An 11,976-nucleotide genomic window follows, 5' to 3' on the forward strand; every position below is an offset into this window, starting at 1 on the left:
GGATGAGCTTCGTTTGACTGGAGCTGGACTCAGTTTTGACATTAAACTTCCTCAGTCTCGTCTTTATTCAGTCTGGGCTTTCACTTCACAAATGTTTTTATTATTCTTATCTTCTAACACTTTATGAGGTTAAATTCTCAAAATCCCCTCTGTCTCTCTGCTTCTCTTCTCTTTCTCTTCTCTCTCTCTCTCTTTTCTCTCTCTCTCCCTCCTCTCTCCCTGTCACTCTTTCTTTCTCCTCTCTCTCTCTCTGTGTCTCTCCCTCGTCTTTCTCTCTTCTTGTCTTCTCTTATTCTTTCTCCTCTGTTTCCTTTTTCTCTCGCTCTCTCCTCTCCCTCCTTCTCTCTCCCCTTCTCTCTCTGAGCTTGTCTTCTGTTATCTCTCTCTCTTCTCTTTCTCCCCCTCTCTTTCTCTCTCCCTCTCTCTCTCCTCTCTTCTGCCCCCATCTCTCTCCGTCTCTCTCTCTCCCCCTCTCCCTCTTCTTTCTCTCTCTCACTCCCTCTCTCTTCTCTCTCTCTCTCTCTCTCTCCCTCTCTCTCCCTCTTCTCTCTCTCTCACTCTCTCTTTCTCTCTTCCTTCTCTTCCTCTCTTCTCCCTCTTCTCCCTCTCTTTTCTTCTCACTCTCTCTCCCTCTTCTGTCTCTATCTCCTCTCTCTTCTGTTCCCCCTCTCTCACTCTCTCTCCTCTCCCCCCTCTCTCTCCCTCTTCCCTCTCTTCTACCTCCCTCTCTTCTTTCTCTCTTTTGTTCTCTCTTCTCTTCTCTCTCTCTCTGTTCTGGTCTGGTTGTTGTTGTTTTTTTCGGTGGAATTCTTTTGTTTCTTGTTTCTCAGATGTTTTTATAATCAGCCCTGATTGAAAAAGACTCAGACTCAGACTCATTGTGGCCACATGAATGAACAAGCTCCTTAAACTGCTCCTCAAACTGCTCCTCCTCAAACTCCTCCTCCTCAAACTGCTCCTCCTCAAACTCCTCCTCAAACTGCTCCTCAACTCCTCCTCAAACTGCTCCTCAAACTGCTCCTCCTCAAACTGCTCCTCCTCAAACTCCTCCTCAAACTGCTCCTCAAACTGCTCCTCCTAAAACTGCTCCTCCTCAAACTGCTCCTCAAACTCCTCAAACTGCTCCTCAAACTCCTCCAAACTCTCCTCAAACTCCTCCTCAAACTGCTCCTCAAACTCCTCAAACTGCTCCTCAAACTCTCTCAAACTGCTCCTCCTCAAACTCCTCCTCAAACTCCTCAAACTGCTCCTCAAACTCCTCCTCCTCAAACTGCTCCTCCTCAAACTCCTCAAACTGCTCCTCCTCAAACTGCTCCTCAAACTCCTCAATCCTCTCCTCAAACTGCCTCCTCAAACTCCTCAAACTGCTCCTCCTCAAACTGCTCCTCAAACTGCTCCTCCTCAAACTGCTCCTCAAACTCCTCAAACTCCTCCTCCTCAAACTCCTCCTCCTCAAACTCCTCAAACTCCTCCTCAAACTCTCCTCCTCAAACTCCTCCTCCTCAAACTGCTCCTCCTCAAACTCCTCCTCCTCAAACTCCTCCTCCTCAAACTCCTCCTCAAACTCCTCAAACTCCTCCTCAAACTCCTCCTCCTCAAACTCCTCCTCAAACTGCTCCTCCTCAAACTCCTCCTCCTCAAACTCCTCCTCCTCAAACTCCTCCTCCTCAAATTCCTCCTCCTCAAACTCCTCCTCAAACTGCTCCTCCTCAAACTCTCCTCAAACTCCCTCAAACTGCTTCCTGAAACTCCTCAAACTCCTCAAACTGCTCCTCCTCAAACTACTCTCCTCAAACTGCTCCTCCTCAAACTGCTCCTCCTCAAACTACTGCTCCTCCTCAAACTGCTCCTCCTCTCCTCTCAAACTACTCCTCCTCAAACTGCTCCTCCTCAAACTCTCCTAAAAACTCTCCTCAAAAAACTCCTCCTCCAAACTCCTCCTCAAAACTCCTCCTCTCAAACTGCTCCTCCTCAAATTCCTCCTCAAACTCCTCAGATTGCTCCTCAAACTCCTCAAACTTTTCAAACTCCTCCTCAAACTCTTCAAACTCCTCCTCCTCAAACTCCTCAAACTCCTCAAACTCCAATTCCTCTTTAAACTGCTCCTCAAACTCCTCAAACTGCTCCTCCTCAAACTTCCTCCTCAAACTCTTCAAAATCTCCTCCAACTCCTCCTCAAACTGCTCTCAAACTCCTCCTCAAACTACTCCTCCTCAAACTCCTCAAACTCCCCTCAAAACTCCTCAGCTCCTCAAACTCCTCCTCTCCTCAAACTCTTCAAACTCAAAACTCCTCCTCAAACTGCTCCTCAAACTCCTCCTCAAACTCCTCAAACTCCTCCTCAAACTCCTCAAACTTCTCCTCAAACTCTTCAAACTCCTCCTCCAACTCCTCCTCAAACTGCTCCTCAAACTCAAAACTGCTCAAAACTTTTCAAACTCCTCCTCCAACTCCTCCTCAAACTCCTCAAACTGCTCCTCAAACTCCTCAAACTCCTCCTCAAACTCCTCAAACTGCTCCTCAAACTCCTCAAACTGCTTCTCAAACTGTTCCTCCTCAAACTCCTCCTCAAACTCCTCAAACTGCTCCTCAGACTCGTCACACTTCACACCCGCGTCCCCGGGGCTCTGCCGCTAACCGGAGGCACTGCTCTGTCTCACGTTCGACTTTAATCTGACTTTTATTTCAACACATTTTTCAGTGAGTCTCTCTCGTCTTTTAGTTGAACATCAAACTCCTAAACAGAACCGTAAACGCTCGTCTGGATCACAGGCTCCTGAAAATCTGCTCTTTAAATCTGGTTTGTATTTTATTCTTTTATTGGCTGCGTTTGCTGAACATTCTGCCGTACACATACATGCAGAAAACCCCCAGCGTGTATCAACAACATGAATCTGCGAATAACAAAGAGTTTATTAAGAACGACTCAGGTTTACTTCATTAACTCAGAATATTAAACTAGTTAGTGGATTTAAACGTGTATGTTTACATGGAGACACCACCAGGTCAGATCTGTGGAGAGGCGAGCCCCCCACAGTCAGAATACATGTTTTTCCAGGTGTTTTTTAAAGTAATAAAACCACCTGTAATTAAACGAATGTCACACTGTGGAACATTCCAGGCAGAGGAAACTTTCAGTAACACTTAAAGTTTGTGAGTCACATCGCCGAGTTAAACGTCCAGGAGCCGCTGTTACTCACATTTAACTCACAGTTTACAGCTCGGTTTAATGCACCTTCAGCAAACTTAACAAAACCCAACAATTGTGAGAGAGTTTATCAGACCTGAGACGTTCTGTTTCACTTATAAATCTGAAAACTCAACAAATAAACAGCATGGATTTAAAGAACACATTTTCAGGAGCCTGTGATTCATGGTCCTGTTTTCGGAGTTTGATTTGATTCTTTTTTATTTCGAGTTTGTGCCAAGAGAGAAACAATAATCATACACATTCTACATAAACACTGTAAACAACAGAAAAGCACATTTCTCAAAAAAGAAGAAAAACACTTATATTAACCCATGTTTGTTCATGACATAGTTTCAAAAATTCTAAATTTATGTGGTTGCTTCTGAACATTAATGATGAAATTTTACAATTATTTACATCTAGAAACCCTGTGTGTGACGTCACGGTTCTGCCCTGATCTACGTCCGGCGAGTCAGAGCACCAACAGAAGCCATTGTAAAGTTTGCACATTTTCGAGTCGTTCCTTTAAGTTTCGCATTAAAGGTTGTATGGAGGATTTTTTTTTTTGTTTCAAATTGTCAATGAAAGTTTAAAATACCATTACAGAGATGCAGCAGCCTTGTAATTATGACCAAAAAAAAAAAAAGAATAAAAATCGATCAACTGTGGACGTGTTGAGGCCAGACAAACATCAGCCAATAGAAAACGAGGCTGCCTCATTTTCTATTGGCTGTTAGGTTGTCAATCAAACTCCCTACGTGTCTAGTGTAACTGACTCGTCGGCGAGCGGGGATTACGTGGTTTACGCAGCGGTTCTTAAAGGCTTTTTTAAACTGTAGGTTCCTCACAGTTCTCACAAAGTTTGTTGAGATGGTGGACGAGAATCCACGACCGGTTCGCCGCAAGAGAAAATCAGTTTTTGATGTCGCTGAGAGAAGAAGAGAAGAAGAGAAGGGGAAATGAAACGAAGCCAAACTGAGGTGATTCTTGGAGATCTCGTCCAGCGATGGCGCGAATGAAGCAGACAAAGGGTCTAAAAACTGACGTGTCGGTCGCTAAATTATTTCTATACAGGTCACTTCAACGGTAATTCTGAACACGCACTGGCTGTAAACAAGTATGATTTCTAGAGTAAAGAGGCGGGAGGAGGAGATGTTTCTACTGAAGGAGCTGTGGAGGAGGAAGGTGGTGTCACTCATGCACAACATTTGAAAAAGGACTGTCGCTGTATTTCTCTTCCCTTAAAAAATCCTCTATACAACCTTTAAGACACTTGCTGGAAAAGTGTTGTTACAGAGCTGTAATCAACACAGAGATAAACACACGGAGGTTCAGTTGTATTGGATCCAGTTGAAGCTGACAGACGAGACAAGTGAAGTGTGTCAAAGACTCGTCAATATTCAGGGGCTTCAGAGGAGCTGGAGGGGGACTGATGTTCGGTGTCTCGGCCCGGAGCGGCACGTCCGGACCTGTAGTCCACACGCGTTCTCTCTTTCCCCGCTTGGAACCAGCGCACAGACGACGGCACAGAACCGCTCGGACCCAGACCACTGTGTAATCTGGGGACACCTCCCGTATTTCACACACTGACTGCCATAAATCAGGAAATTTATGACCCGACCACAGACAAGTCATGTTACTAGAACGCTGTCAATATGACGGCTAAAACAAAAACGGTCACATGACTGCACGGTCTCAATAACAAAATAAATTACATACTATGCACATTAAATATAATTTTGTCAGTAAAGTCGGGGTCTCAGTGCTCGAGTACGGCTCTGTTTGGGAGGTGCACTTGTGCTGACAGTCGCTGTTTTTCTGCAGCGACTCATTATAAGACAAGTTTAACTGAAGATAAAGTCAAGTTAATTCCTTTTGAAAAGTTTGATGTAGCGTCTTCACTCACATCTGCTCAAGTCGCCGTCTTCAGGTGCGCCCCTGTCCTGCCGCTTCCCCAGTTTAGCCTCCTGGCTCCACTAATGACATCACTCTGTTACAGCCAATGAATCAGCAGCAGGAGGAACCCTGTCGTCATTTCACTGAACACATCTCAGAACGTCTCATAAACTAAATGTGAACTAAAACATGTTTAATTGAATTTGGAAAAATATCAGAATAAATGTATATTTCTGTTTATTTAAATAAAATGGCAGATATTGGTAGGGACTAGGGCTGGGTATCATGAAGAAGTTTCTGAAACGATACATACCTCGATACAGCGAGCTTTCAGTTCAATACGATATATTTCAAAACGATTCGATACAGCTGAATAAAAAATAAAGCCTGACTCATGTCTGTCTTTATTGAACCAATTCTTGTGCAAAGTTAAAACACATAAAAAGTAAAAAAAAACTGTAGCTGTAACAAAATAATTTAGACACTCCTAGTACACCTCTAGTAGGGATTATTTTGTCAAACTTAGGCTCTTGCCACAGACAGAACAGTGCCTCCAGTTAGCGTCCACACCGCCCTGGAATGTTGACGACGTCAGCTGCCGAGTATCAACACTATTAGGGTTTTCCAGCGTGTGCAGAAATTCCAGAGTGCGTCTTTAGTGGTCCTGAGCGGTGCCGTGAGCGCGTGGCCCCTCCCTCTCTCCCCTCTGCTCTCTCAGACCCTCTCAGTCCTGCTCCAGTCCTCGCACAGACCAGACCTGATCCCGGACCTGGACCCTGGACCCTGGACCTGGACTCGTCTCACTCACTTCTGGGGATCATATTTTCCGTTTTCTCCTCTCCGCTCAGAGTTTGGCGCTGGTTTGAAATGGAATATACGGAGTTTGTCACAGACGCATGCTGATTCTCTGAGGTAATGACAGATTTATTATAGACTTAAGTCCTGAGTCAATGAGAAGTGTTTGGGCATTAAGTTTAAAGAGCTTATACAGCACAAAACTGACTCTCCTGAGCTTTTAGTCACATTATAACACTGCTACTTCCTCTGAAAAAACAGATCTGGACTTGAGTTTTGTTTCATTCACACATTTTTGAGCAACTCTTTATTATGAGTCTGTCTTTTTCACTTTTAGTTCAGTGGAGATTTTCAATTCCAGAGGTGAAATGATCCAAACCTGAACAAAAGTAAATAAATAAATTAAGTTGTGTTTACTCAAAGTTGTTAGAAACAGTCGTACTAACTTAATTATTTCAAGTTGCCTTAACATGATCGTCTTTTTGAGTAATTTTAACATCAAAAAGTAACTAAACACTGACAATGATAAAGTTTGATTATTTCTTAACCCAATTTCTTTTTTTTTTTCTCTTGTATTGTACTGAATTATGGTCATACAAACTATTAATAATAACAATAAGGAAGGCGCTGAAGTTTATGATCGTATCAAAATAAGCAAATAAGAATGAAGAATGTAAGGATTTATTTTCGTTTTTTCGTTTATGGTCGTACAAACTAATAATAATAATGACAATGTAGGCACAGAAGTTTATCATTTATGAGCAAATAATACAAAATAAAAGGTAATGTTAAAAAAAACAACAACAAAAAACACACAAATCAGCAAACCTAAGCTGAAATGATCCAAATGATTCACTGTAACACTGAACGTTCAAAGAAATTAAATAAATTAAGTTGTGTTTACTCAAAGTTGTTAGAAACAGTCGTACTAACTTTATTATGTCAAGTTGCTGTAACATGATCTTCTTTTTGAGTAATTTTAACTTATATTTGACATCTAATAATATAAATGAGGTACAACTCAGCAGATTGAAGTACCGTATTTTTCGTACAATAAGTCGCACCAGCTAAAAAATGTGAAATTAAGAAGAAAAAAACATATATAAGTCACACTTTTTGGGGGAAATATATTTTATAAATTCAAAGACCAGGAACTGACATTTAATTTCGAAAGTCAAATTCTAGTAAAAACAACAGAAGAGAAGAACAACAGACTGTTAACGTCACATATGAACAGTTCTTCAGATAAACTGTAACATAAACAACAGAACAGAACAAGTTTAACAAACTCTCCATCTCACTCCAAATCACTAAATCCATTCAATTCTTCATCCTCGGTGTCACTTCTGAGCAACTCCACGACCTGACGGTAAATTGTGTAAGATTTTAATCACTGTTTACAATTTAGAGACGTCATCGCCGCTTATAGTTTTCATGTCGTTCTTAAACAGCACAGTGTGTAACTTTCTGGAGGTGGCATATCCACACTTCGGAATATTCTCCATGGAGGTTTTATGCCAAGAACATTTCTATAGAAACAAGGAGAAGCAGGTTTGTGGTGATGCCAGCTCGCTCACCGTACGGACACATGTTTTTCAGTGCATTGGATCTTTTCACGCTTACGACACAAAACCAGGAGACGTTTGGAAACATGCTGATGACGACTTCCTTTGCGTTCAGTTGGCGATAGTAACTTCGACAAAATCCTCTGTCGTTAGACTCAGCATCAGTTCCAGTTAGAATTATTCGGGTCTTTCTGAATCCCGACAGGATGGTTTCGGTGTCACTGAAGTCCAGGCTTTGTCCATCCATCCAGTGACTTCAGGAAAGTTTCAAGGTGCATCCTCCCGGTGTTACAAGTTTCTCTCTAAATCCAAACTTTCTTTCTGCTGCTCGATTATCGTTTTCAGCGACTTTCAGTTTGTGATCTGCAGAATCTGATTTTGCTTTTGGGGGCGTTTGTGTTCAGTTTCTCAGTCGTCTTTATAAGTTTGTTTAAATGTTAAATTGTTCAGTGGTGCAGAAGTAACGGTGCGATCGACTGACATGTACGGAAGCCGAGAGGGGTCACAACAAACGCAAACGCCGCAACAAATACAAATGCGACAACACAACAAAAAGCCACAACAAACCAAAAAAAGCCACAACGGAAATGGCCGCGGGACTCTATTTTAATACAAACGCCACAACACAAATACAAACGCCACAACACAAATGCAAAAGCCATAACACATCAAAAAGCCACAACACATCAAAAAAGCCACAACACATTAAAAAGCCACAACACATCAAAAAGCCACAACACATTAAAAAGCCACAACACATCAAAAAAGCCACAACACATTAAAAAGCCACAACACATCAAAAAGCCCACAACACATTAAAAAGCCACAACACATCAAAAAGCCACAACACACATCAAAAAGCCACAACACATTAAAAAGCCACAACACATCAAAAAGCCACAACACATTAAAAAGCCACAACACATCAAAAAGCCACAACACATTAAAAAGCCACAACACATCAAAAAGCCACAACACATTAAAAAAGCCAAACACATCAAAAAAGCCACAACACATTAAAAAGCCACAACACACACAACAACCACAACACATTAAAAAGCCACAACACATCAAAAAGCCACAACACATTAAAAAGCCACAACACATTAAAAAGCCACAACACATCAAAAAGCCACAACGGAAGTGACCGCAGGACTCTATTTTCCGACGGACTGATCAAGCGGCAAGTGAAGAAGAAGAACTACAACGTGAAACGAATAATGATAAAACAATAAATTACTTTTACTTACGTTTCCAACTTCTCCGTTCCTTTTCTTTTCACTTGTCGCTCGATCGGTCCGTTGGAAAATAGAGTCCCGTGGTCACTTCCGTTGTGGCTTTTTGATGTGTTGTGGCTTTTTAATGTGTTGCGGCGTTTGCGTTTGTGTTGTGGCGTTTGTATTTGTTGTGGCGTTTGCGTTAAAATAGAGTCCCGCGGTCATTTCCGTTGTGGCTTTTTTTGGTGTGTTGTGGCTTTTTGTTGTGTTGTCGCATTTGTGTCTGTTGCGGCGTTTGCGTTTGTTGCGACATCTCTCGGCTTCCGTAGACACGTTACAGACAGGACAGAGGCTCTTTCTGCAGGAGACATGCGCAGTAGAGCCAAGCGACGGTGGTACAGGAGGAACAGGAGCAGCAGATACTCACACACAAGACTAGAGCGCCCCCTGTCTGTCAGTGTGGAACATTTTAATATATAAGTCGCAGGAAACACCCAAACCATGAAAAAAAGTGCGTCTTATAGTCAAAAAAATACGGTAATTTATATAGTACATGTTAGGGATGCAACAATAATAATATAAACATCGAAACTACATATCCCATGATTCATTTCAGCGCAGACAACATGAAGAAATATGTTTTTTACTTGAATTATTGGGATTATGATGGAAATAATTCACACCAAAATCTTGTGAAGGTATTTTAAAAGCAAAAAAGTGTCCTATCTTCAAAATATGTCTTCAAATATAGATCCTTTTAAACAGAATTTTCAGTTTTAAAATAGTTGAATTAAATCCAGGCACTAACTATAATTCAGCTTGTGTCAAATGCAGAAGAAATGCTCCCTTAAAGCCACAGTATGTAAACTTTCATCCCTCAAAAAATCAAAACATTAAAGTAAAACGTTCTTTTGTTTGTTTGTTTTCATTCTGGCTGCGTCTTTACTGTGGGCGAGCTCGCATCTCCACAAACCCGGCTCTCGTTTGGCGTCCTCCTGCTTGTTTCCATTGCTCCTTTGTTTATATAATTCCACAGTGGCATAAAAAGCAAGTGTGGTTTTAACTTTCCATGGAATCCCTCGTGTGACACAAAACCTCCAGAAAGTTACACACTGTAGCTTTTAACAGTGGTTGTGAGTTTGTAATGGGTCGTTTTGTCGTTTTTAGCGCAGCCAAGGAAAATAAAAATGTCTAAATCAGCTTTAACAGTCGCCTTTTACTGACTTTAAACCACTTTATTAACTAAACCACATTGTCAAAAGTATTAATAACTCTAAATGTAATAAAGTAGGTCTATTTTAAAGGTGCACTGTGTAACTTCACTTGTGTCTGCTCGTCTCCATGGAGATGTTTACGCTTTGTTTGGAATCTTTTAATCAGAATTTAAACTAGAGCACACAGACTATTGTTAGTACACGCCCATGGATCTCTGCGGAACTAATCTGCTTGTATCCATGGAGAAGTTACGGCTTTGCTTGCGTTTATTCCAGTAAACATGGATTTTTACTGAGCGCAGGGTCACGTGTCCACAGATCTGACCTGTAACTTGGCCTAGGAGCGATGTTTAACGCCGTAATGACGTTTCAGCAACAGCATCTCCATGGAGACGAGCAGATCTTCCTTCAGAATGTTCAAAAACGTCCCAAATCGTTTTAACTGTTCGTGCTGTTTCGTGCCGCAAAAAAGTTTTCATTTGTGCGTTTATGGTTCTTAAAGGTTGTATGGAGGATTTTTTTTTTTGTTTCAAATTGTCAGTGAAAGATTAAAACACCGTTACAGAGACGCAGCAGCTTTGTAATTATGATGACCAAAAAAAAAAGAGAACAAAAATCTATCAACTGTGGACGTGTTGAGGCCAGATAAACAACAGCCAATAGAAAACGAGGCTCCCTCATTTTCTATTGGCTGTTAGGTTGTCAATCAAACTCCCTAGTGTAACTGACTCGCATTTCGCACAGTTTGTCGCGACGGCGGACGAGAAGAATCCGCCGCAAAAGAAAGTCCGTTTTTGAGGTCGCTGAAAGAAGAAGAGAAGAGGAAAAGGAGCAAAGCCAAACTGAGGTGATTCTTGGAGATCTCGTCCAGCGATGGCGCGACCGAAGCAGACGAAGGGTCTAAAAACTGACGCGTCGGTCGCTGAATTACTTCTAGACAGGAAACTTCAACAGTAATTCTGAATGCGCACAAGGACTGTCGCTGTATTTCTCTTCCCTTAAAAAAATCCTCTATACAACCTTTAAGGTATTAGCACTTTTATTTTTTGGCCGATGATGTCAGCTGAGCAGAAATGACGTCATATAATGTCCGCAAAAATAATGATTAGTTTTAGAAATATACTGGCACAAATGAAAACTGTCACAGCACAAAACAGCACAAACAAAATACGAACGATTTGTATAATTTACTGCCTGGATGACTAATTTTCAGCCAGTTTCACTTCATAGAAACCGTCTGACCTCGCAGCATTAGGATTCGTTCGCTCAACAGTTTTTTTATTTAACCAATCGCTGCTTTCTCCTTGATAAATTCACCAAACATTCTCTTTGTTCCGGCTTTAAATCCTCGATCTCGGGAATCGTCGCCAACACAGAATGTCTGTCTTCGTCTACATCCGTCTCGACGCTTTGTTTACTGTTGTGCTGTTCCACAAAAGGGACACAGACAGACGCGACGAGTTTGACGTCATGGCTTCACAGCTCTTCTCTGATTGGCTGGAGCGCGGTCTTCAACTTCCGGGATTCTTGCAAACCGTCTAGTGTATTCTGATTCCTGACCTAGTCGCTGGAGAGAAATGAAACTGAGTGGCTACTGGGTGACGTCATCGGCCGAAAATAAAACCGCTAATATCTTAAGAAACATAATTGAACAAACAAAACTTTTTGCAGCACAAAACGGCAAAAATGAAGCAACAATTGACACTATTTTGGGGCGTTTTAGAGCATTTTGAAGCTTCCTGGGGGGGGCTGACCCTAATTTGACCAAAAAATAATCATTAAAATCTCAAAAATTAAAGCAGCACAAACAAAACTTTATGCAGCAACTTCACGCAGGTCCTAAAATGTGTGTTCTAAGACTTTTAAAGATTCTGTAGCTTTGTCAAACTTATGTAAAAAGTGTTTTTCTGAAAGTCTCACTGTGCTGATCACCAGTCTGCTTCCTCTAGTACTGAACAACACTTTTATTTTTTTATATATTTATAATTATTAACTTATTCTCTTTTCTCTGTCTTGTTTATCATCCTACTGCAGCAAAACTAAGCCCCGCCCCCTCATCATGGCTGGTCCAATCAGGCGTCAGCTCTCTCTTCCTCTCC

The sequence above is a fragment of the Boleophthalmus pectinirostris genome, unplaced genomic scaffold (genome assembly GCF_026225935.1).
Source record: "Boleophthalmus pectinirostris isolate CB_2022bp ecotype Guang Dong unplaced genomic scaffold, ASM2622593v1 HiC_scaffold_11, whole genome shotgun sequence".
Classification (NCBI taxonomy): Eukaryota; Metazoa; Chordata; class Actinopteri; order Gobiiformes; family Gobiidae; genus Boleophthalmus; species Boleophthalmus pectinirostris.